Source organism: Strix aluco, chromosome 14 (assembly GCF_031877795.1).
Source record: "Strix aluco isolate bStrAlu1 chromosome 14, bStrAlu1.hap1, whole genome shotgun sequence".
NCBI classification, from domain to species: Eukaryota; Metazoa; Chordata; class Aves; order Strigiformes; family Strigidae; genus Strix; species Strix aluco.
The window spans coordinates 8,097,302-8,125,276 of record NC_133944.1 but is presented as its reverse complement, the minus strand read 5'-3'; positions in this window follow the sequence as shown (position 1 = coordinate 8,125,276).

Genomic DNA, 27,975 nt, shown 5'->3' with positions numbered 1-27,975 from the left:
TATACTTCGTTCACCCACCACTGCTATCAGGGCCACCTGGGACAGTTCCAATTTCAGCAGTCTCGCAGATGCTCAGTGCTCTTAGATGCTCTAAGAGTTCTTCTAATAAGCAGCAATTTTTAGGCCACTGAAACACCATGATCTTATGTCGCTTTTGGAGCACCAGCATTTAGACTGTCTTTGCTATCTTAGATCAATAGCCCACAACAATACCGACATATCCTTGTGAGGGGGAAAACTGACTTCCTTGCAGCCTTTTGTACGGTAAAGAGCAAATCAGGATCTGGCCCAGTGTGTACTGGATCAGGCTTTCCAACACTAAAACACAGAGAGTAAGATTGCCCTCCCACAAGCCCTGTTAGTTTGATTCCTAAACATACCTAGGTTAATGTGTAATTTTGTGCAGACCTTACACAGATTCATGTAGAAGAGACACCTGGACAAATAAGAAAAAAAATTTCTGCAGGTTTTCAACACCACCACCACAGATCATCAGTGCCATCCTTAATTTGCTTCAACAGGTTCAGAGGGTATCAGCAGAATAATAGGAGCTTTTTTCCACCTGCTGCTGATGGAAGCAATAACATTTAAATGATCTAGACTTAACAGGTAAAGCACAGCTTTAAGAAATTAAATCCTTTGGGAAAGGGAGGAAAATACTTTTCTAAACTAACATATTTTGCTGCACACCAGATTATGTAATCACCTCTAAGCCAGCACAGACTAACATTTCATACCCTGTCTGGAATACTGTTAGTCCTATTTTTCATTTCCAAGCTTACAGCAAGAAAAGAGAGGGGATTTGTTCTGTTGTACATTAAGACTGAGTATATAATAGCTTTTTAGAAAAAGAGAAACTAAAAATTAATGACAGCACTATCAACCAAGGGCATTGAATTGCTTTCCAGAGCCTGAGAAAAACAAAGAAAGAAAAAAAATCTCATATTCAAATCTCATTGAGAAAGATATCTACAAAGTTAGCATTTCTATCTCAAATATGAAGAAGTTACTATAGTTAGCAGGTCAAGGTATCCTGAAGGCAAAAAAAGAGACAATCTAAAAAGTAGGAAAAGGTCTGGCCATCAGCTCCCAAGCTCTCTAACATTTGTGTTTAATCATCTACCCTGACTCACATCTCCAGATATAAACCCAGCCATCACTGTACTGGTCCAAATTCTAGTCTTCTGTATCTCAGAATGTTTCTAGTCACATATTCCAGTTTAAATTCATTTCTGTTTATATTAGAAAATTTCTAGACATTATCTTTGACTAAGTGCTACACTAATACTAAGTGCTACACTAATACTAAGTATTCTATAAAGGGCAGTGTTCACAATGCATCACATATCCATGATTCTTTCCTTTCTGCTCATGTAGATCTGTCCGGTTTTATAAAGCTATTTTCATGCCGTATCAGACACTTTTTTATTTCAGTGTCCCAGTGTTTTAAACCCTGAAAAAGTCTATAGGAAAAATGTGGCAAACATTTCTTAACATTTGGTTATTGAAAAAAAACCAAGGCATTTATATAGTCTGAAAAGATGAAACTTTTCCTAGATATGGCTATGTGAAAGCCTTTAGATATATTCTTGAAGAGCTCCTGACAAAAATCTATTGGAGAATCAAACTTTTTCTGGCCAAAAGATACTGAAATTTTAGGTACTAGAATCTTCTTTCCTTTCTTACAGAAAGGAGATGTAGGAAAACTTTCAATAAAAACTCTAAAAGGTTTCCTCTCCCCTCCCCCAGACTTTGCTCCATCCTTTCATGATGTGTTCCCCATCATGAGACCATCTTCACCAGATGTTAGAAAGAAAAAAAGTTGAGAAAGAGCTTGAACACATTACAACAGCCTTTGCATTTACCCAACTTAAAGCAGAGACTATAGCCATCTTTACCTAATGAAACAAAGCTAAAGAACAAATGCTTTTGTTTGTGGTTATTCCTTGTACTCCTATGCAGGTGCATGTGTCATGTGGGGTTATTTTTATTATTTCTACCAGTATTACTTTTATTCCAGAAGTACAGACAGTAGTATGCATTTACAAAATGGGAGCTTATTAGAAGGAACTATTTTTTTTTAATATTAGGACCATTACTTTTCAGGGGCGTGGGGGATTAGACATTTAGTGTTTCCTCTCAAGTAAAGCCTTTGAAAAAGGTATTAGACATGAGTGTTGGCAAAAAGGATAGCAAATAATGCAAAGGGGAATTATTTCCTAAGATAACATTAAAATTTGCCATGTGATATCTTTTTGTTTTAGAAGCACATGCTTAAATGCAAAAGTAAAGTGGAAAGATCAGAAGAGATACAAAACCCAATAGCCTTAATTCAAATTGCTTTTCTTTGAAAACTGGCAGGCAAATTGACTTCTGTGACAAAGTACTCTGCAGGTCTTTTGCATCAGACTTCACAGAGCAATGCCCTGTCTGTCCCACTTACAATCAAAGGGGACTGACAGAATGTCCTTCACAAAATCTCTTTTTTTTCTTTTTTTACCCCCACCCCCATGAAAGTGCACCATGCATGCACTGACCATCTTAGTGTCCTGTCAGGGAGTGAATGAATTTCATTAGCTAAGAAGCCAATCTTTCACTACCTGGTAAATAATTCCTAATAAAGGAAGAGACAGTATTTTTTTGCCTTCTATCATGTCAAAATCTTTAGTGAGAAAGCTCCCTTGAAGGAAATGCTGAAATCCTGTTTTGAATGGGATGGAATTGTCCTCTCATTGTCAACAATGGGAATTTTCCTTTTTTACTTCAGTAGGCTGAGGATTCCACACAACTCATTTCTTTGGAATATATTCTAACACTTTTCAAAAAACTATTTATATTGAATTTATTTTATTGCATTAAATTTTATGATCTCAGAGACTTTACACAGCCATATCCTAACAGGATGGTTTCTTCTAATGCAAGTAAGAGTATGAATTTTACACAGATCATTAACGTCTGTCATTTTCAAAATGGTTAATAAATTCAAGTAGAAAAACCAACCCCTAACTAAAAAGGAAGTGTTTGTGCCAAAAAATAGTCTTTGAATTCCAGGAGACTGAGTTTCCATGGCAGAGAAAACATTTTCTGCAATATTTTTGTCATTAACAGTATATAAAAAAATGTAAACGTTCAGACTGTTTGGTACTGTGGAAACATCCTTCCTAGCCTTCTCCAAGCATTACCCTTCATGCTGAAAAAGGTCAAAGCTAATCCTCTCCCATGGATTGTTCTCTTTACTATGGAGGTGGCCATCTGTGCTAAAAGCTCTAACTTCTGCTCTAGCTTTACTTTTTCCTAGAGTTCTTCCTGAAGGACTATTCTGCCTAGCCCATCTGTAACTGTGAACAAAACTACAGTGCCTGCAGGTTCAAAGGGGACTTCTGCAAGCCTTTTACCTTAAAGTTGTCATGAAGGGGTAGTGTTTCTTGGCCCTAGAACTGTGCCACATTAGAATAGTTTTAAGCACCTTTGCCCTCTAACCATCCCCCAGATTCAGGCAAGCTGATCTGCAGAATTAGCCTAATAAGAGTTTAGTGTACTGAAAACGTGACATCCATGTGCTGTCCACTTAATTTTGTGACTGATCTGGAAGGACAGTAGGATCTACCTTTCTCATCTATGGTAAACAGAAGCGATATCCTCTGCCTGATTGCTGTTATACATTTTTTTTGCCAATATCGTACAATTTTAATGATGTACTAAAAGTAAGAATTTTCCTCGTATAGATATGGTTCTACATTTGCCACCTCTGGTGATCCTCAAAATGCATTAAAAATAGCTTAGAAAAATGGTTTCTTCTGGAGAATACACAAGTCTGAGTAAATGCCTATGTATACAAAGTATTTCTGGAAATGAAAGTGGATGAATAAAATACACTATAAAGAAAGAGAAATAGAAAGAGGATTAGCAGCAACCTTTTAGCTGTGAAGCTTTGGGATGCAGAAAAATTAAGGTTAGAGCAGAAATCCTGCTGAGTTAATATGTATGGAAAGATGAAAGAGAGAGGAGAAAGGGAGTGTGGCAAATGGGAGGGGGGAGAAAAGCTGCAAAAGGTCAAGTTGCATGGAGAAGAGGTGAGCACAGAATCAAAGGGTAGGAACCATATGAGCCGAATCAAAGCAGAAAGGAACCAAGGCTTGAAATAAGAACACTGATCATTTTGGAGATAGGTTATTGGATTAAACTGGAACACTATTATCACCTTGTCCAAGGAACAAGAAATGAATTAAAAACATATCGTACAGGAGACTGTCAAGCTGAATATGTTCTTACATTTTGTCATTAGTGAGGTGCCTGCTTCTTTTGACTCTTAATTTCTTTAGCTTTATTTGATAGAACAACAGGGCTTTTCTCTTCCATTTATGTTGATTTCCAGGACTCTTCAATTTATTCAGTGAATCATCATCTATATTATTAATCACAAAAGAAAGTCCCGTTACTTTGACTATCTGAATCTGATTGATACTGTGGCTAAATTTTCAGAGGGACACGTGTGATGAAGGAAGAAATTGGTTAGTGCATGAACTAGTTCTCCAATGAGAATTTGTGGCAGATGTCCTATTTTAGAAGTCTCCTCAGCATAGAGGGAGCAATGCTAAATTGACATGGGAATAATCAAAGATTAACTAATCTCTTAGCTTTTTTGCAGTGGAACCACACTTGAGAATTATGTTGCTTATTCCTTCAACATACTTATTACACTTTGAAAACCCTTCTGTATGCCATACAAACCATTTCTAATTGCTCCCTTTTAAAGCCTGCTTCCTTATCCCCATTTTCACTTTCATTACATATCCATTTTGGTGATGGAAAAGAAAAAGAAAAAAGTTAAGAGTCCTCAGATACTTAAAAAAAAATTAAAAATAATAATTGATCTTGGGGAAATCAATGCTCCAAAGAGGACTTGACTAGGTGGTAAGTGATTTTTTAAGTCTTGTCGCCACTTAAACTCAGAGCAAGCAAAGGACTTCAAAAGGAATTGGATCAGGCTACGGACACCTGATCTTCATTTTGTGCAAGTTATACCAGCTGTATTTGTAAGGAGAACAAAAAAATAAGACAGGTTTGTAATACCTAGCCTTTATTGTCTGAAAAACACTAGCTATTGGCACTTCCATCTCTGTAGATTTATATTCAGCAATACCTTTCTTTAAGCCATGCAAAAAAGCAAATACATTATTAAATATTCAGTTTTGACATTAGCTTCACCGAAAGGCCTAATATTTTATGTACTGTAACAGTTACAATTGCTCATTAGGGCTTTGGAAACGAGAGCAGATCTGCTCTTGACTATACTTATTTTAAAATTTTGATCATATACTTATTTTAAAATTTTGATCAGACAGTGTCTGCCGTGTTATGCAACTATGGATATTGGCTGTGAACGTGCTCCACTGGTCACAGCTCAGGCATGGTGGTCTGCCTCAGAAAGTATGGCAGTATAACTCTCAGAAACACCAAGCTTTAATTGCCACTTGCAGTCTCACTGATTAGAGAAATGTATATGAAGCCTGTTAGTCAGCAGTCCTTCAAGCAATTGCTTTTGATTCCAGACATAGAAAATTTTGTAAAATCTCCCTTTAAAAGCAGGCCTGTCCAAATCAGAATATTCTCCTCATGTCTAAAAATGTCCCACCAGTTCCTGCCTTCTACATGACTCTTGAGAGCTTTAAAGTCAGAGGAATATTTTAAAAAAGTAGGTGTACAATCTGCGTTTTTAGTGCTTGCCAACAATGCATACTAAACCAAGATTGTTATCCTTATCCCATATAAATACATAGTAATTGGACCAAATCAAGAAAAAAAAGTCTTTAACAGGCTGTCACATTAACAGGGCATTTAAACAGCAGACCTAAGCCCTCAGGAATCACTGCCATCTATAAGGGCAGAAATATTTTCATCTTGTAACTGCTTAAATTGCCTACTTCACTGTCAGTTCACACCAGTAAAGAGTCAGTTTTTGTTTTGACATTCACCATAGTGACGGTTCAAGATGAAGACTGATAACTTCAACTTCTTGCAGGCCTCCATCCTACTGGGCTACAAAAAAAGGCTTCTCCTCCCCTAAATGCCAGCCCTTGGCTCAGTGGAACAACACTGCTGAGAGACAAGGCCATGTCCTCTAGGCATGGTTTTGGTGCTGACATGACACATCACAGTGATGTGAACTTGCCAGCAGGCTTGGTGTGATGCCAGGACACATAACCACCCTTTGACACCAACGCCACCAAGTAATGCACAATGCCACAGGAGTAACATCAGGCCAAATGCAGTAAGTTTTCCTAGTAACAGAATCACTATTTTGCTCCATAGCATTGTCTCCATCTTTTTCAAAAGATGAAATCACTTTGCAAATACAATCTGCATAACCCTCTACTTCCTTGCTCCTCAAAAATCGCCTTATTTAACTTTTGTTAATCATGCTTTTTGCTAAGAAACAAACAAATCAAACCAAAACTTCCTAGAGAGTAAGATCGGAGCAGTAACACCGAGGAGCTGCTCTCCGCACAGCTCGGTCCCACAAGCCAGCAACAGCCCCGCCATTCACCGCGCACTCCCCGCTCCCCACAGACCTGGGCCCGCGCCGGCACTGCCTGGGGGTGCCGCCAGGCCGCGACCGCCTCGCCCCGGCCCCCCCGGGGCCGAGCCGCGTTTCACCGAAGGATCGGCTGCGCTCGCCGGGCCTTACCCGAGGCTGACCGCCGGTCCGACGCCCGTCTCCGCCCGCGCCGCCGACCCTCCGCACGACACCTCCGACGCCCGCCCCGCCTCTCCCCTCACAGCGCCGCACGCGCTACGCCCTTCCCGCCTCTGCACGGACAGCCCCACACTTCCGCCCGCCACTTCCCGCCTTTTTCTATCTGTGAAATGGCGCCCGCGGTCACCCACCCCTCTACCTGACCTCAGCAAAACCTTCCCCCCCGGTGGCGGCGGACAGGTAGGCCTCAGCTTCGTTCAGCATGAGCTCACGGGAAGGGGAATGGCGTTGCTGTGTAATTTTTTCTTTTTTTTACAATACACTGTCCTGTCATTGTATTTTGAAACATGCAGTCTAATGTAAGGTGGTTTTTTTTTCTTCCTATTTTCACCAACTAGTCTGGTAGCAGTTTACAATAATGTGCACTCCATATCCCAAATGAGATCACATCAGCTGTATCTATTTTTACATTTGACATGTCAAAATAAACTAATACCTTCTGGTTATTTGGTGGAGTGGTAAGCAGTTGTTGCTGAATTATCTTGAATAAGATGAATTGATTTAGATGCTTCAGGAAATGCTCCTGTAAAACTGATACATGCTGGTGTATAGAGACCATGGAGTACTGTACATTAGCAGTTTTCCTTCAGGAAGATATTGGCTTATTTTGCTTACAAAACTGCTCACTCACAATATTTATTCAAGCCATTAAGTGGTAAAAAAACAATACTGAAATTGCAATGCATCTCATAATAAATTACAGTGGTAGAGATTCCTTTGATGGCTTTAGCCTAGTTCTAATGAATAATTTGTTTATCAATAAGAATCCTACCCAAATAATGAGGCATCAATGAATTTTAGAAGTTGATTTTAATCTTTAGATCAAGAAAGTCTCTACCTTTGGGTCAGGTCAGAACTGCATCTGAAGTGAAAATAACTGTTTTGTAATGAAACCTACAAAATGTATGTCTGGACTCCTTTGCACATTATCATTCTGGTTGTGGTTTTTTTCAGTGATCACCTTGAATTATTGTTTCTGTTTAGTAAGAAACTTCAGAATTACAAAGCCTATCAAAACTTGGCATGCTTTTGACCTTGTGTGACAAACACAAATTATCTTTTCAATGGTTTTATGCCTTGCATTGCAAAAGAAAATTATAACCTTCAGTACAAAGGTTCATAGAACCTTAGAATGGTTTGGGTTGGAAGGGACCTTAAAGACTGTGTAGTCACAACCCCCCTGCCATGGGCAGGGACACCTTCCACTAGACCAGGTTGCTCAAAGCCCCGTCCAACCTGGCCTTGAACACTGCCAGGGAGGGGGCAGCCACAGCTTCTCTGGGCAACCTGTGCCAGTGTCTCACCACCCTCACAGTAAAGGATTTCTTCTTTAGATTTAATCTAGATCTACCTTCTTTCAGTTTAAAACTGTTACCCCTCATCCTATCCCTACACCCCCTGATAGAGTCCCTCCCCACCTTTCCTGTAGTCCCCTTTAAGTACTGGGAGGCCACTCTAAGGTCTCCCTGGAGCCTTCTCTTCTCCAAGCTGAACCCCCCCAACTCTCTCAGCCTGTCCTCACAGGGGAGGTGCTCCAGCCCCTGATCATCTTTGTGGCCTCCTCTGGACCCGCTCGAGTAGGTCTGTGTCCTTCTGATGTTGGTGCCCCCAGAGCTGGACACAACACTGCAGGGGGGGTCTCACGAGAGCAGAGTAGAGGGGGAGAGTCCCCTCCCTCGACCTGCTGGCCACACTTCTCTTGATGCAGCCCAGGACAGAGTTGGCTTTCTGGGCTGTGAGCACACATTGCTGGCTCATAGTCAGTTTTCCACCCACTAATACCCCCAAGTCCTTCTCCTCAGGGCTGCTCTCAATCCACTCCTCACCCAGCCTGTATTTGTGCTGGGGATTGCCCCGACCCATGTGCAGGACCTTGCACTTGGCCTTGTTGAACTTCATGAGGTTCACACGGGCCTACCCCTCAAGCCTGTCCAGGTCCCTCTGGATGGCACATCCCTTCCCTCCAGCGTGTTGACTGCACCACACAGCTTGGTGTCAGTGAACTTGCTGAGGATGCCTCGATCCCACTGTCCATGTCACCAACAAAGATATTAAACAGCACTGGTCCCTGTACTGACCCCTGAGGAATGCCACTGGTCACTGCTCTCCACTTGGACATCAAGCCGTTGACCTCAACTCTTTGAGTGTGACCATCCAGCCAATTTCTTATCCAGCGAGTGATCCATCGGTCGAATCCATGTCTCTCCAATTTAGAGACAAGGATGTTGTGCAGGACAGTGTGAAATGCTTTGCACGAGTCCAGGTAGATGATGTCAGCTGCCCTTATCCACCAACACTGTAACCCATTGTAGAAGGCCACCAAATTCATCAGGCACGATTTGCCCTTAGTGAAGCCATGTTGACTGGTTGACTGTCACCAATCACCTCCTTATTTGCCATGTGTCCTAGCACAGATTCCAGCAGGATCTGCTCCATGATCTTGCTGAGCACAGAGGTGAGACTGAGTGGCCTGTAGTTCCCCAGATCTTCCTTTTTTCCCTTTTTAAAAATGGGAGTTATGTTTCCCCATTTCCAGTCAGTGGGAACTTCACCAGACTGCCACGACTTCTCAATTATGATGGTTAGCGGCTTAGCCACTTCATCTACCAGTTCCCTCAGGTCCCGCAGATGCATCTCATCAGGTCCCATGGACTTGTGCAGCTTCAGGTTCCTTAGATGGTCTTGAACCTGATCTCCTAGTCCCCACCTTTCCCTTGTATGTCTTGGGCGGTGTGGTTGGAGCATTTGACGGTGAAAACTGAGGCAAAAATGTTGCTGAGTACCTCAGCCTTCTCCATATCCTGGGTAACCACGTCTCCTGTTTCCTTATGGAGAGGGCCTACATGTTCCCTGTTTTATCACCAACATACCTATAGAAGCTTTTCTTCTTGTTAAAGACTCGGTGTTTGTATAGTCAAATTCTCTGAACTTACTACATGTCATCACAGTTTGTAGTCCATAGAGACAAATGGAAGGCAAATACATTCTTAAGTTCTTTAATACTTTGTCGTGCAAGGTAACATTTTTCCTTCTATAGTCAAACACTGGCATTGATACAATGTATTTTGTGTTGTTTACTATGAAAGAGAAAACTTATATTTTGAAAAGGTTTTGAAATGCCATCTTTCTGACTGTAAGCACACATGTAAAATCAATACAAATTCAACACCCTTCTTTTTTGCAATTCGATAATAATAATATTAAAACCATCTTTAAATGTCAAGGATGTTGGAAAAATTAAAGATAAAATTACAACAACACTTCCCCTGTGAAATAGTAATTCTTTCAATAATCCTTTACACAAAAGCACTTACATAATTGTGCTCATCTGTTCTAGAAGTACTTTGTGACAAAGATGTCTGTGATAAGAATTAATTAAACCATCTGGTTGAAAAAAAAAATTTCAAAATAAAAATATATATATAGCAAACCCACAGGGTAAAAGGCTTTTCTTGGTAAAGCCATTACAATTTCATTCAAACAAGATCTTGGTTTAGTGATTCCTATAGTGTATGGGACTATCATTATGTGTACTGAAAGGGTCATTGAAAGTACTGAAGGTGATGGTAGTAATATACTTGTTTGTTTATTTTCGATTTTAGGCTAAAACTCACCTCTGAGGAAAATAAAAAGGCAAAACCACAAATGAACTCTAGGCACATAGGTCAGGAGGGGCTCTGTACAAAGTCAGTGGAGGAGGAAGATGGGTTCTTCTGAAGGACACCTCAAGTCACCTAACAATTAGCTCTTAGAAGGTCTATTAGCAACAGAAGGGATCTAGTCCTCTTGCCCCTGGCACTGAGATTGGTAGAGCTTGAAGTTAGATGGTGTGAGCCCCAACTGCGTGTATGACTGAAGGGAAATATCAGTCTGGGTAAAGGAAGTTAAAAGGCTGAAGTGAAAAATCAGAGAGGTCAGAATTATCAGCCCAACCTACAATTAACTTCAGAAAATGTATGTATGTTCCTTCTGTTTCTCATTCCTAAGTGAACATCAGGTACCCAGCTCTAACCAGAAGACCTGCTGTTAAAGCTCGCCTTAATCTTTATGTTCCATACCTATATATATTGCATTTATATTTTATATATTGCCCTTGTGATAAAGGAAGTGCAGTTCCTGTTAGAATGAAATTGCAACATAAATATCATGTTAAGTAGCAACACTGAAAGAATTCTCACTGGGACCTGCATAAAGGCTTTAAAAATTTTAAAATTTATTTTTACTTTGCATCTTTGTTGTGAAATAATGACTGCTGTTTTACACTGCTTCCATATAAGGGGGAGTCTATTTCCTTTCCTCATTTCTCTGCTAGGGGGCTTCCTTTTGCTGTTGCCACTTGCTAGTGTGCTCTTTGTCCCTCCTGAGTTCCAGTCTGAAGGCAGATGAGCAACTCTTTTTCAGCTAACCCTATCATCTTTTAGAATTTCTGATTTTTTTGTTTTGACAGATTTTTTTTTAGTCTGCTACTAGTGTATAGCAAACAAATGATACAAAATAACAAGATTCCTATCACCCCCAATATATATTACAGTACAAGTATATAGGTTAGATATGACATACTTTTAATATTAAAACTAAACAATGCGGCGTTTCTGCATTTTTGGCAGTAACTCTGCTTTTTTACAGCATTTCCAGCATCATGATCTGAATGAACTTTGAAACGCAGAAACAAATTTTTTTAATTGTAGGCTATGGATCACTACCAGCCCAACTAGGCATAAACACATAAGAGAAACTGAAGTAACAGCTGTATGATTTCTCTTGTATTGAAAAGGAGGAAATCTAGCAGGATGGAGTTTATGAACTCTCGCTTAGGTACAATGCTCCTCCCTTCCCATTGTTGTTCATACTCCGGTGTTTACTTTCCATCAGACCACTGCTGACAGACTTGACATTTTTAGTTTTCAGGCAGAATTTTGACAGAAATCAATATGAGTTCTATACATGGAGTAGCTGATTTGGGCCATAAGTGTATTGCTCACAAGGGGAAATTAATCATACAAGAGAACACTCTACCATAATGTTCTCTCAGCTATAAAGCTGCTCTACTGGAGATAGGTTGGCATTTTCCAAGTCCTCATTAATACTAGTCAGAATCCAAATGCTTTTCAGATTCTCCTATTTCATATATATTTATTCTGAAATTATGAAAAGTACCTTTGAAGCCGCAATTGTATGAAGTGAGTGACCAGAACAACTTAAATGGAGAAGTATCATCATTTTGATATATTACATTTCAAAACACCATACCTTGGGCAATACCTCACATGAGGATGTTACTGCACATTAATTTTGAGAATGTTAGAATCTGCCCACCACTATTTCAGCAGTAAATGCCATGGCAATAAAGAATAATCGCTGCAGTAGTCACACTATTACAGTTAGAGCTCTGTTGGAGTTTCCATTATAAGTTGTAAATGCTCTTTTTGAAGGATTTGCAACTTGGTGCTTTTGAATTCGCATTGGGCTGCAACTTCACATTGGGAAGGATTAGTGTATATAATTGCTTAGGTTTTGTTTGATGTTTGGGTATATTGGCTGACAGAAAAATAGCCCAGCTCATTGAAATACCAGCCTTGTCTGCACACTGCTTTTTGCCCTAACTTTTTGATTAGAGTGCAATTTTATACTAGGATAATTACACTGGAACAACCTCTCATATAGCTCCAGTGTAAAGGTGTTATAAAAGTATAGCTCATTCCTTTAAATTTAGTAGAATGCACTATTTTTGGTTTCCTACCATTATATTCTTAAATCCTAATTATAGGTCTTTTCCTACTGTATTTTAGCTGTGTTGGCTTCTAAATCAGCAGGATTAGAGAAAAGCAAAACCTATGGAGAAAAGCCCTAAGATGCTGCATTTAAAAGTAAATGATCAAACTGATACTTTTTCTCAATTTGTTTCATAATGAAAAAAATCCATGCTTTTATATCTTCATGTTTTGATTGGTTTATTTTTGAGGGATATTTGGGAAAAGCAGCTTTTCCTACTCTTAAATTTTCTTCATTTTCTGTTTGCAACCTGGTAGTCCTAAATCTTTAGACCATTGTGCTAAGCATTACTAAGCACCTTAACAGAGCTTCATCACTTTGAGTAATACATTACATTATTGGCTATTTACAATCACACAGGATCCTAGGATGTGAAAAAACTCAATATAGGTACAAGTATTTAGCAATGAGGGTCAGCATGCACGGGAAATGATGAAAAAAATGGTAATTGGCCTGGGAGTATACATTTGACTCAGTGTTCGAACTGTTAATATTTCCAGGTAAAGTAAAAAACATTAATAGGGGGTTTTGTTGCAGAATTGCTGTGAAAAGGATTCAGAAGAACACTAAAATTACAAAAGGGAAGTCCAGACATACCAATAAATAATGAGAAAAATGGTTGTAAAGACTCTAAATTTTGGTAAGTTGCCCCAAAACTAGGAGAAGAGCAGTATCATTATTGTATGAATAAAACTCTAGCTTCAGTGCAAAACTTGTCACATCTGATACAATCAGCCATAAAACTGATGCAGGGAATCATGACCCTACATCTCAAATGCCACACTAGACTTCTCCCACCCAAAAGAACATAATTAATTAATTTCAGCTGGAGGATGTTCTCCAGTTTTATAATTAATAACATGTACATCCACCACATTAACCTGCTGTAGTTGAAACAGTATGTAAAGTGATTAGTAAAGGTAAATTATAGCTGATTTCCTTCCAAGAACTGGCTGATACCAGTTGCAGTCAACTTCTAAAAGATCAAGACCATGTCAAAACTTATTTATGGGCACTGAAATACAAAGAGCAGTGCATAGATTGTCAATATATATGTGGTTTTTGAAAGTAACTAGATAAAAACTATTTAGAAAAATAAAAAAACATACTATCAATCAGTTTTACTTCATTCTGTAACAAATATGACTGAGGCAGATGGTGTGATTTTCTATAGAAGTTAATGTACTAAGATTTATTCACTAAGGAAAGCTGACCAAAAAAAAATCCCAGATCAAACAACACCAGTGAATTTTGCCAGTGACTTCGTGTAGGCCAGAGTTTATTGGTTCATTACCTTTCTCATGTACAACAGTAGGGTGGACAGAAAGATGGACATTTGTCAGCAAGTTTATAATTGCTTTTGCAAGAGTACACTGTCTTTGCAGTATTTGAAGACAGTGACAATTTTGCTATTGAACTCACTGGGAACAGGCATGGGGATCATCAGCTGTGAACTGGCAGAGGAGATGAGTGTCTTCTCTTGAACTGCTTTGTTTGAGATATCTGATTCACAAATCCTCATGAATCAATATCCCTCGCATCCACCTCCTCACACACACAACAGGTTATATTAGAACATAGGAACATACTATGCTTCATTAAATTGATGGTATAATTGAGAAGTAAAAAAAAAAAGGTTTAGGGACTAAAGTGTTAACAAAAATAAAATCATTACAAAGCTGAGAGAGCTACAAGATCCTATTTTGTTAAATAAGTTACTAGAAGAGTCTGTTTGGTATATTACAGGATTGCAGAAGAAAAATTGGTGTGTTAGCAGTAGGGACTAGAAAGAAGACACAAATAAGAAACAATCATTTTTACCCAGAGGTAAGAAAGTATAGGTTGTATGAGCTAATTTTATTGAGTTCCATTATTCTGACTCAAATATTAATTTTGGGAGCTACAGTGTTAGAGAAGTATTGTGTTGGAAAATGTCTGCCTATCTATTACTTTTCAAAGTTCATCCTCAAGGAGAAAAGTGATTTTCTGTGCATCATTCTTGGAGAAATGAAGCTGCCTAAAGCATTTTAAATTCCCACCACTAACACCCCATATGGTTATACTGGCATGTGTTCAAACTGTCATTCTCTGTTGTGCATTCTGCTCACACAAGAAAAATTATTAAAAAGGCATTTAACATATTTTAGCTTTTATTATAGTTTACAGGTGTAATAAAAATTAAGAGAAAGTTGCAGGTACCATAATGTTCCTAAAACTTAGCAAGTAGTCTGCTTAAGAACTGCTGCTCTACAATATTTCCAGGATAGCTCTGTTTTGAAAATCAGCCTATAATACATGTAGTATGTCACACTATGTATACTGACTACCTGATTGTGAATATGGTTGTTCTGGTGCTCTTTTGGAAATACCAAAACATATCACAGGTGAAAAATATGAAAAGAGTAGACTTTCTACTTAGAGGTCAAACATAAAACAAAATGGATAAACTTTTTTTTTAAATTCAGAAACCAAAATCTGTTTTCAGTGTGGGTCAAACTTATCTAAAAGTTATGCGATCCATCTACAAACTTATGAAGATTTTTTCAAAGCAGAAATTTTTCAACATTAAAAGTAATATTTAAAACATTAAACATTTTTCTTCATATCCTTTCAAATTCTTCCCCTTATTACTATCATCATTATTATCTGAATCCAATCTACTGCCAATGTTCTTTCCTCCCCCAAAAAAGTGAATGTGTCAATTTACCAATAGCTAGTCCTAGATTCATACCATGAAATCCTTGTTTTCTCATGCTGTTGCAGTTTACTATATTATACATTGCATATGTACCATGTCTGTATCTGTACATATAAGAAAATCTATGATACCTTAAATAAGGTTTGAATATAAGTCTGCTGTGTAACCAAAATCTACAGCTGTGATATTTAACTAAATGTTATAGTACTGTGTTGAAGCCCTTCCTACCTAAAAAAAATAATGGAAGGACTTGTTTTTGCAGAGCTACACAGGACAATTCTGAGGAGAAGAAAATTAGAATGAAAGGTTGTGCCTTAAATTTCCCCGAAAACACTGGGCTATTCCAAAACATCTGTTCCTTTCTACAAAGGAGGTGGTGTTTTAACAGTTTTTGTCTTCCCCACTGGTGTGTTGTCCACATATAGCATCCAATGATAAATTGCATTTCATTGGCCGAGTTACTTCACAAACCATAGAACTAAAGGAAGATTTCTGAACGAGCACTTTATAAACAGTCTGCCTTCATGGCATTCATGTGTAAGCCTCTTCTCATCACTTTGTTTATACACATTCTGTACGTGGCAATCCATCAACGAATGTTAAATATGAAGACTTCAAAATAGAAACAGCAGTAGGCTGTTTATTACAGATTCAAACTTTGGCAAATAAGCCCCACCAGGCATCTCTTGGAAGAGCTATCAGAATTACTTCTATTTTCTTGCTTGAGATGAAAAGCCCCCTATTGGCTGCCAATATTTGTATATTTTTACATTTGGATTATCTGTGCAGGATTCAGTAGGCATAGTTGGTCCAGGAGAAATAACAGATTTGTGTGCCCAGAAACACACATTTGGAGCACTGATAGCCTTTTTCTACCCTACTGTGGAAACTTTACTGGGAAAGGAGAGCCTAAAAATACTGTAAAGGTTTCACAAGTATAATGCTCCCTCTGGAAGGGTAAAAGCTATAAAGATTGGAAAGGTCTGCATATCTGTATTCCATGGTTTGAAAGGATCCAGTCATATCCTGCTGTGTCTGAGACTACATTCATTGTCTGCCTTTCAAGATGGCATTGCAGGGGCTTTGCAGCAAACATTCTCTACAACTTACTAGTACTGCCATCTACCCTTAAATCAGCCCAGCAAGGAAAAGATTCTGCTGGAGATACACATGCTTTACAAGAGCATTAACTCCCAGCATTGCTTTGCTAAGCTGTGATCTGACAGACTGGGGGGCAAACACAGTGTGAAACTGGGGCTTAGTAGGAGGACAGTTAGTTAATGCTCTCCTGATCTGAGTTTGTTTCCCAGCTTCAGCTAAGTTTGTTTGTGTTTTCTTTTTTACTGGCAGGTAGATCTTGCTGTATTCAGAGTCAGACAAACTATCTGGTTTATGCTGCTAGAAAGGCCCAAGAGGAAACTGGGGAAAAAATACCAATAAAAATCCAGCACAAAAGCTGAATTTCATTTTGATTTGACTTTAATTAACTTTAGTCATACAAGATTAGGCTAACTAGACAGGTGCATCAAAAAATTACCCTGTGCTCATTTGAAGGATAGGATCACCAAAGCCCTTGCTGAGAGGGACAGTCTTCACTTATTTAAATTGTCACACTGGCTTTGAAAGGCCAGCTCATGTCAGTAAAAATTGATAGTCTGGTCCTAAACTGATATTCTCAGAATGCATTTACCATGATTAAGATTTTCACATTATTATTTGATCAATTGATTGATGCATGCAACATATTTTCTTTCCCAAGAGAAAATGAGATAATAAAGAATTACTGATGAATGAGTGATTACACATCTTTTTTACACCACGAATGTTGATCAGGTACTTAGAGCTGAATATAAGCCAATGTTAGTAATAAACAATCTTCATAAAAAAATATGTTGCTGGAAATGCACTTAGCTTATCAACACTACCATATCTAATTTTAGCAATGCTATTTAGATTATTATATATACTCTGGACAGCATATTACATTAGATCAGATTCTCAGAGAGAATTTTATAATAAATGGATGGCAGTAGAATTTCCATCTTAACATAAAGACTTATTGCTTGGTATTCGGATGGATTCTGTAATCCCAAGCTAATTGTTATACATTGAGTTACTACATTTAATCATTAATGCTGCAGGGAGGCAGACATAAACAGATCATTGAAACTGCAATATGATTGTGGATTATTCACGCTAAGATCCATTTTATAATTATTTGTTGGTACAGTGTATGCTATACAAATACAGTATTTTCCACGCTGCTGCAATACAATATATGTTACATCATAGTATCAGAGCCTGACATAACTTTGCATTCTGAAGATGAATGGGAATGATTCTTTAGTTCTTTCAATTAAGATAAATAGCTTGCTGCCACTGTACTTTTATAGCATTTCAGTCACTTTCAAAATTCTAAGTATGAAAAAACCCTTCCTCTGAAATTACAAAAAAACCCACTCACATACATGGCTTGTTTGTTTCCACTTATGTCTTCACATGCCCAAATGCTGTAGTGAATTGCAAGCTCTCACTGCATACTTTGACAGTAAAACTACTTTGGTTTTTCCAAACAATTTCCTAACAAAGTTTAGACTGCTCAAATTAGTCTGGTTTCATGAGAAGGGGTGTCAGGAGGAACTGGGATTATGGGAATGTTAGATAGTGTATACGACTTCTATATTAATTAGCAAGGACCACTGGCAGCAGAGTCACGAAGCAAGACCTTTTCCCTCAACACTGTACTGCATCACTTGTAACTAAGTCCTCATGCAGCCCACGGGGAAACCTTCCAGTAGCATACACAGCAGTTGTGGGGGTTTTCTTTAATAAAAACTTAGCCCTGAGCTCTGCTCACTTACATAGTGCTGTGATTCTCATAGCAGCTCTTAATTCCAGAGTAAATTTCACCTACTAAGAGGGGTGGGTTTCTTCTGTACTGTAATGAAGCCATGTCTGAGAAGGAACACAGGACACAGGAACTGAGAGAAACACAAGTGAAGGGCACATGTTGAGATGGAAATGTGTTCTCCATCTTTCTCTCTCTCAAATCAAGAGCTATATCCTCATTCCAGCAATAATGCATTAAAACATCATATGTAAAGCATGTCTTTCTTTTAAAGAATGAGCATATTTAATGAGCTGAATCAATATCAATTATCATTAGTACCACAAGTTTGAAAGAGCAGTCTCAGTTCTGTTACATTAACTCTGGAAACATACAGCTGGTGAACATTTTTCTACATGTTTAAAACAAATTGGTAATCTTTGTAGATGAGAAAAGGAAGGGAAACACAATGACCAGTTCAAAGAAGGACACCCCAAGACCTTTTATGTTCTCAAAGCGTGATGAAGTTATTTATTTATGAATTACTGTTTAAGGATTTAATCCTATATAGCATTCCAAGGTAGATTTAGAAGAGAAATTAGGCATCAGAAAATGTAGGTAGGTTCAGTTCTCACTGAACTCAGAAAAATATATGGGTTATTAACGCAATTCTATGTTAGATCTGCAGACAAATTTTCATTTTGAAAATCTATGGATTTAAAATATCTAGTTCAGGTTTTACTGAATCGAAACTGGTCTGGACCAGTTCTGTGGGTGGGCGGGCAAACAGACAGAATAGGCAGTTGACTGATGACAGACTTCCCAACCAGCAAAGCAGCTGTTGTCTTCTGCGTACTTTACCTGTATTTTCACCCCTGAAAACTGGGCTTGTTACAGCCTTCTTGGGGCTGCACAGGTTGGTAACTAGTAAGAGGAGAGAGGAGATGTAACCCTCCCAGTGAAAGCACTATTCTGTCATTTGTCTGTGCCGCTCACAGCAGGAACAGCAAGCCTGATGGTCTGAGCTTTTGTCTCTGCTTCTCTGTCCCTTACATGGTTCCTGTAACCTCCTCTCCTTTTTGTGGCAGGTGGGACCTAGACCTGGTCAGGCCCCATCTCATCATCTGTGGCAGCATCATAAACTGCCAAAAGCTTTTAAAACCTCCCTACTTGTAGCAAGTCTGCATCTTTTTATGCCTAAATAACTATATACGTGTGGCTGCAGGACTTTCCATTTTATTTGTTAAAGATTTTAGATCTAGTTTTTAGTTCTAGTTGATCCAAATATTTTCTCCATTCATCTATACACTAATCATTTTTTGTTAAGATAGGATACATTTACTTCATACCTGTTCACTGGATTCAGTTGTCTGTTCAATATATTTATCTCGCTTAACTTCAGTAGATTTGAGACGCCTCACTCTTTTTTGAGAAAGTACTTGGCTTTTCTTATAAATCTGTAATTTTCAGCTTGAAGAAACACTTGTACCTTCAGGGAGCAATGTATTCTCTTTTCCCAGTGGCTTTTAATTTTGTTTACTTTCTCAAGTACCAACAAGAATATGCTGTAGTACTGTAACAGTCTCTTGTCAGATCCAAAGAATATATTTTTACCAAGTAAGAGCTTCAGTTTGCTATGGAAATGCAATATGGTATAATGATCTAATCTATGTTCCAAATCTCAGTAACATTATAGAAACAATTTCCCTCAGAAAAAAAGAAAAATAAAGTAGAATTGCAATAAACTGTTCTCCATACATTTGAACTCTGGTAAGCCTCTTTTAGATCACCTAATAAATTGAGGACCAACCATATCTTCATTTGCTCATTAGGTACTCAGTTTAAAGGAAAAAAAAAATCAATACTTGTTCCTGTCTCATTTCTGAGAAGTGGCACTGAGCCATTTGAGGTCTGGAATGCCTTCAAGTGAGTGACATGCTCAGATAAAGTTCAAAACCTCAATATCACCTCAGCTCATTTTGAACATCAGTCACAGGATTCTGATTTTTTGATGGAATCAGAATTAAAGCAGAGGGAGAGAGGGAAGCACACACTGTGTCGACAGAAGAATGGATACTGTTTGGAGAAGGGGAAAAAATATTCTTGTCATTCTTTAGCAAAATTCTATCACAAACCAAAATCTTTATTTTCCTTACAGTTCATTTTTACTCCTATAGCTATTTGGAAGGTATTAAGATTATAGATATAAAGTAGATATGAAGATTGCACTTAAGTGAAATAGCTAAGATCCATTAAAGATGCAAATTAGATTAAAATATAGTAATGTTTTAGGTATGATATCTTACAGAATTTTATAAAGATTTATTTTTGCTGCCTTCAACTACATATATCTTACTATGAGAGTGCAGCGAAAGAAGGTAATACTTCTTTTACAGAATCAGTGGAATTATTCACTGTTTGAAAAGCCCTATTATGGTGTCTAAGTTAAAAAAAAAGATATTGACAAACTGAAAGGGCATTCAGGACTGAGGTCTTGGAAAGGCTGATCAATGAGAAAAGACTTAAATAAATAAATATGTATGGCTTATCTTAAAGGTGACTTTTACAAAAGTTTGAATTGCATCACTGCTAAACCTGGTTATTTATGATGATTCTGGGAGAAAACATAGCCAAATCAGACAAAGCTATTTAAAGAAATAAAAATTGAATTACCTAAGTATATAGCTACATACATTACAGAAGAATCTTTCTTGTTGAAAATTATCATAGAAATACAAACCTGTTGTAAATAAATCATGTAATAATATTATGTAGACATTTACCAGTGGAAAAGATATGGACTGAATGATGTAATAGGATTTCTAGTATCTGACTTTATGTAAGCACTTCTCCTTTGACATAAGTATCAAACAAACAGACTTAATTCACTAGATATAGTGAGTGCCAAAGCTGTGTAAATTTGGACACAGTCAGGCCCAATGCTTCTGTATTGTAGAGTCTGACTGTTTTCCAGATGTGACAGTTCTTATGAAGGACTTCAGAAGGGCACTTCCTAAAATTGAGCTGTCAACATTATTGTGATAAGGAGGATATTAATTTTTCTCTTCAATGCCTTGGCATTTTTTGGAGGAAAGGTGTGTATATACACATAACCTTAAATATATGTATTGCATCATAGGAAGTTGTGCCCTAGCGCTCAGATCTTCAGATGTTCAAGACAGGCATTAGTCGAACAGTTATGAACTTTAAGCATCAAGACACCTTCAGAAAACTTTCTTTATTTCCACTTACTTATAGACACCATCCTCTCAGAAGGCAGCACTCTAATTCCCTTAAGGGACATCATCCAGTGGGGGAAAATCAGGTCCCCAACCCAATAGGTTCCAAGCTTCACTATTCCTTGGGTGCAAGTATAAAGAAGTGGCACTCTATGGACAGTATCACCCCTTGCTATTGCTACCAGCATCATTTGGCATAACTTTACAATTTCCTGTATTGACAAGAGGTATATCGAGGCATGTGATATATTGCCTGTGAACTACTGGTTAGCGTAAACAGACTCAAACTATGCTATCTCAACCCAGACTTTTAAAAACGAGTTCAGATTTATGCTGTCTGTGCTAACTGCACATTTTTTGTATAAATTCTGTTGCAAATGAACAATAGGAGAAAAAACAGCATTTTCTCTACATACATCTTTGACTAATGCCACCTTTGGTCCCAAATTCTAACTTGTCACCACCCCGACTGCTGTTGCAGGAGCAAGACTCTGTCTCACCAGACAGACAGACATATGATGCCTCTTACAGAGGATTAAAATGCCTATCTCTGAGAGACAAAAAGGGAATACTTTAATGTTTAATATTAAATCATTCGCCTAACTGGAGCAAAGCTATAAAAACAACAATAACAACAGACTCCTAGAGGAGCTGAGATTCAGTCTTTATCTGACAGAGGAGAATATGCAATTATAAAGCTATCAAGGCTTTAAAACCATAAATATAATTAAGAATAAAGATATGCAGAGAAAAATACTGATATAAACTCTTCACAGCTTTAAAATAACTGGATAGTATTCTAATATGAAGGAACACACTGTACCATAATAATAATATGACCCCACAACTCCCAGTTTGCATACAAGAATATGCAGAATCTCAAGTGTTTCACTTCAGCTGTATATCAATCTCTCCAGTCAACATCCATCTAGGAAGAGGCTTCACTAAAATTCATACAGAATTTTAGGCACCCTTGTTTGCAACAGGGGCTCAAACTGAAGGGCTGAGAAAAGCAGTATTTGCAAGGCTGGTGTAAGGAGGTAAAGGTAGAAATCCTCTCAGCAATCTGATGTACTATTAATAAGTCACGAGGTAAAGCATATTAGGTAGAAAATGCTGCTGTGAAAATTGTAAAAGCAGTTATATGCAAATAATGCATTAATCTAAAGGTGCACTGTTGCATCAGTCATAAGGCCATAGGACATCAGGACGGGAGAAGGCCAGAGTAAATTAGCTAATGTTGTTTTATTTATTGGGGAGTGTTACCTTCTTTTTCGTCACTCTTTATTTTAAAGAATTCTCTGTTAATTCCTTTAGAGTACAGCCTTTTTTTCAGTTTAAATTCATGTTGTCTTAAGTGCTGTGACACTTTTCTCCGGCTATCCCTTTATTCTTTTCACAATTGCATATCCTGTACTGCAATGCAGTAAAGTCTCAATAATCTCCTGCTTTGCAATCTTTCCATATCTCTAATGACTGAACCTTTGTTTTCTGTGTAATGTTCAGGGCCCTGTGCCTTTGGGATTAAAGCTAGGAGTTCTTTTCCCTATCAAGTCTTTTATTTGTTCTCATTTCCTCTCCCTAATTTAACAGAGGTATTGATACATGCTGGTTTAAATTAAATAGTAACATTTTCACATTTTTTTCTTCTGTGTTTATTACTTTCAGCATTTTCAGCATCTCTTTCCAGTCTGCTAGCTTCTGTCAGTATCCTACACCATAACAAATGTTCTTGATCTACAAAAAATGTTGCCCTGCTCTCTTTATCCATCACTTTTACACTCTCTGTTGGTTCATCACATGTCCTTGTTATTGATGCTCTAATTAGTTTGTTCCTTTTCCAACATAGTGATAATTACCTTCTAATTTTCTTTTGGCCATCTTCTGAGTTTTCATATTTCTGCTAAAGTTTGACACCCCCCCTTTTCAAAACTTTGAAAAAGATGATTTTTTTAATAATTTTTCTCTATATTCTGTGCACTGGACTTGCAATATGGACATTTAACAATAATAATTTCCTTTATAGGATGCTACAATCTCATTTAATTGTACCCAACATTCAGGCTTTCAAGATTTGCTTCTCGGAAATTCAGACCTTACACCTTTGGCCCTTACCATGCAAAACAGACAGACATATTTCCTTCTACTTCAAATGGGTCTTGATTTGAGCATATTTGAAATCATCAGCTATGACTTGCAGTCTATCTTTTGGAATATTTTGGAACCATTTAAAGTTTTGCTCATTTTAAATATAGCATTTACTTTCAAAGGTGGTGTCCTGCAAATGTTAGATGTGAGATTTTCAAATAGCACTACTATTTCTCAGGAAGGTTAGACATATGTCTCTTTTTAAGGAAAAAGTATTTTTAAGGAAAAAGTATTTTCCTTAAAAAGCCACCAGTTGTGGCTAGCTACTTGATGTTGAATACTAAACCTATGTCTCAACATAAGCTAGACTCCTCATGTTGATAATGTAAAAGTTATAGCTTTAGGATGCAAACCTCCTGTCTAAGATCTTCACAATCGTGGATTGAGTGTCCTATTGTCAAAACTCAGCAATGTCAATTGGCTTATCTCCGTTACACACAGTTTGAATGGGAAGTGAGGAAGGCATAGCTGAGAAGTGTTTTGGAAACTGGGACATGCAAGAATATATTCTTGCCTTTTCCTCACTTTGGTTTAAGTCAGCTGTTCAGCTCAACTCAGAAGCTTGGAAAGGAATTAAAAAGAAAGACCCTTCAGTCAGATACAGGACTCAGGTGAGCAGCAAATTTGAAGTGTTTAATTACCTAACCCATAGGAAATCATTTGATTACTCAGACTGCTCCTATGGAAAGCCCTTGCCCTTATTGGAAGAAATTGCAATGGGAAAGGCATCTGTACTATAGTAGCTAGATAGCTATGCAATTTGGGCCAGAAAAATAGTTTTGGGTTGCACTTGAACACAAAATTGATATCTGTGAAAATTACCTGGTATAAGATCTTAGTCCTCACGGGTTTGGGGAGACAAGACCTTGAGAGAGTAGGATTTTAATAGGTCTGAAAGAAAATCTATATCCAAAGATGTGAAAAGCTCATCCTTAATTATTCCTATCAGATAATTTTATGGGCTTGCATTTATGATCTTCAGTTTTTTTCACTTCCAGGCTGATAAGGCATCACATGATACCTATTCATTGTGTATGAAGTAATTTTATAACCTCCATCAGCTTTGTGAAAACCAGATATTAATATGATGATTATAGTCTTGGATGATGTGGCCAGCACAAGTTTATTTCTCTAATTATTTGAAGTTATCTGGACGTATTCCTTGATTTATTTTAATAATCATCTTGGCATACAATACTGGATATACTAACAGTTATACATTTACTAGAGTTTGTGAATAAAGGTTATTTAAATAACATTTTCATTGAACAAAACCAGAGTGAAATATTTTACGCTGTCAGCTTTCCATATGTGAGAAATTGGTAGCAACTGAATGGGTGGTGTGAGAGTTTGCCATACTCGAAAACTTCAGGGATTCTAGGAAGGAAGCATATTAATGTTTCTGGGGAAGAAAATACAATGGAGGAAGACAAAAAATCAAGATGATTTTATGGCAAAGGCTTTCACTTTTTTTATTTGTAGGACAGAATAGCTGGTCTACCTCCCCTTCCTCTTTCACTCTTCAAATAATACTTTTTAAGGAAAATGCTGGTTCAAAATGGTACCAAATGCACTTATTCAGTAAAATTCCAACTGACAAGGTTTCGGAAGGGCAACAGCAAGCTGTCAGTAAAAGGATAAGACAATTAGGTGGAAATGCTACTTCATGTCAGCTTCTGGTACAACTAATGACATTTTGCACTTAAAAAAGATGCAACTGAATTCTGAGTGACACTGGCTGTGGATACAAGCTGGCATAATTCCACAGATTTCAGAATAGCTGCAGCACCTAAAACCAGCAGGCAATCAGGCAACTGGTCATAAATTTCCATGAGATTTTTTTCATAGCTTTAAAAGAAAAGAAAAAAATAAAAGGTTAGACTGCTTGGACTAATATTTAGTCAAGCTCTGTATGAGGGCAGTATTAGAAATTCAGTTCAGATCTCACTAGCACTCAAATTTAGGGGTTTGACCAGGCTTATGGTTAAGGTGCTTGCATATCAGTTGTGATTCTTCTAGGAAGAGCATTAAGTATAAAATACAAAACAATAGTTGGGTCTAAATTTGCTGTCCAGAAATCTCCAGTGGGCTGTCACTTAAGCTACAGAAACCTAAACTTCAGGGGGATCTTACTGTTTGACCTTGAAGCTTTACAGTCACCTCTGAATAAGCCCCCAAATTACATCACAAGCCCCCAAATTACATCACTTTTAACAGGGCTGATAGCTCAGCTCAGTTGAGATCCATAGTCTAGATGTGACTCCATGTATCTTCTTTCCCCAGATTTTTTTTTTTAACTTGCCTACAACTCCCAAACAGGAAACTGCTTCTAACCAATGGCGTTTCCACTTCCCTTGAAAACCTGGCTGATGTTGTTCAAGCTACTATTTTCTTTTCTTATACATTAGTTTAATTATTAGCCTATTTAGATAGGTATGAGCCCTGTGTGGAGGGCTGGGAGTTCTTTCACCTAGGAGTTAAAGTACTCATTTGGAAGTAGGTCTATACTTACCTTCCCTCTTTATAGAAAATATAACTGAATTTTACATTCTACAGAAATTGCATTAAAAAACAGAAAGGATAAACAGGCCTTGGAGCAGGGACCAAATGTAATGAGCACCTTAAACACTGAACTGCTGAGTTATCCATGCTTTCTGACCTTGTGAATTTTGAGCTTTTTTTCTGCACAAAGGTACTGCTCTAAAAGAACAACAACATTCCCCACCTCCTGAGTAGGCTTGTGTCTTGCAAGTCTTGTGTTTTGGGCACTCATCTGGAAGATAAAAGATTAGGTTTGAAGTTCAGACAAGAGGGAATTGAATCTGTGCTTGCCTGTTACAGGGCAAGCATTCTTACCACTTGGTCATTGTACAGAAAAGAAACTCGGTATCTCCTTCTTCAGCTGTTTTTCAAAAGAAAAATACGAATAGTGCTCAAAGGGACTAGGTCCCTGCTTTTAGCAAGGGGTGCTTGATAAAGATCTGAAGTTCTCGAGAGGACAAAGACCCAGAGTAGGTTAATATTTAGTGGTTTAACTTGCTGTTGGGTACCTCTTGATTGACTAAAAGAGGATCCCTGTTCAGCCTGTTGGCTACTTCGGTCCCAGTGTGCAAGAGCTAATCCTCCCTTAGGCTGCACAGAGTAGGAGCCCTATTCCACAAGATAAGATTCTGGATTCCACTCAGCAAACCAGAAGCTTGGCGGACAGGCATTGCAGCACCAAGCCCTCAGACCCCACATGGCATCCAAACTGTCACTTCTCATAGTCAATGGAGTATGGTTCAGAGTTGGGATTTTCTGAAATTTTTTTTCATTTTGCTTTTTTTTTTTTAAGTCTTTGCAATGTAATTGTAAATTGCCTTTTCTTTCCTAAATTAATATAATCCAGGTTTTCAAAGGAGCAGATGTGTTCAATTGCTGTAGTTCAGCATATACAAGACCTGCAAAATTTTTGTTATAAAAAAACTCAGTATGTCCAGAGATGTAGAAAATGGTATAGGCACCAGTGAGACAGAACCAATAGTTATTAGAAAACCTGACATGGAATGTTTACTGGAAGACACCTCCACCTCATGAATATTCCAGGAAGCTTTGACCCTTTCAAAATTTCCTGTAGCGATGAAAAACGCCACTTTTCCATGGGCTATTTTATGTGATGCTTAGATGACAGTTAGAGAAGCGTAGCAACACATGCAGTATTAACTACTGATGCCGTAAGTAGGCAAATACCTGATTTATTAATTTATTTTTCAACTTTTTTTTCTGTTCTAAGTTATCCAAACATATTCAGATGTTCTCAGCACATCTGAAATAGAGCATAGAAGTAATATGAAATAAAAGCTACTACCTAAAGAGCTGACAAATGAGATACTTCTTTTAACTTCAGAAAAGGTTCAGATTATGCTGTTAGACTGAAAAAGATCTTATTTGGACAATCATGCAGAATTGACATTTAAAATAAATGTTTGGATTAAGTGAAGAAACTTCACAGGTTAGTATGGCACGAAGGAGACACTATGCATTTGTGAATGGCTGAGATCCATGGTCCCAGACAAAGGAGGAAAAATACTGAGTTTCCCTAGAATTTTACAATACAAATAACAAATATACTGGCAAGATGGAACTTATCTTTTGCTTTAAGTCTTCCAAAAAAATGTGTCTTCCTTGCAATGAGGATAACAACATGCAAAAATACCTGAACACTCAGTTCAGACATAGACTTTTGGTACTTTCTACAGAATCCCAGCCAGACTTTGTAATACATGAGCATCAGTTCCAAAAGAACATCAGAAAAGTAAAAGCTTTATGTGCTGTTTTGGAATCCAGGAAAAAATGTGTAGCCTTAGGCGTTGTATTTAAATGAGTCTTCCAAGATCCTCAGGAATGTTAGCTCAGACACAGTTTATCTACCAGGGGGAAACCAGAGATTCGGTTTCACTGCCAACTTTCTTAATAAACATGAGCCACTGGCATTGTCCAAAATAGAGTAGATAAGCAGAAGTTGCACATCCCACTCATTACTATGCTATATTAA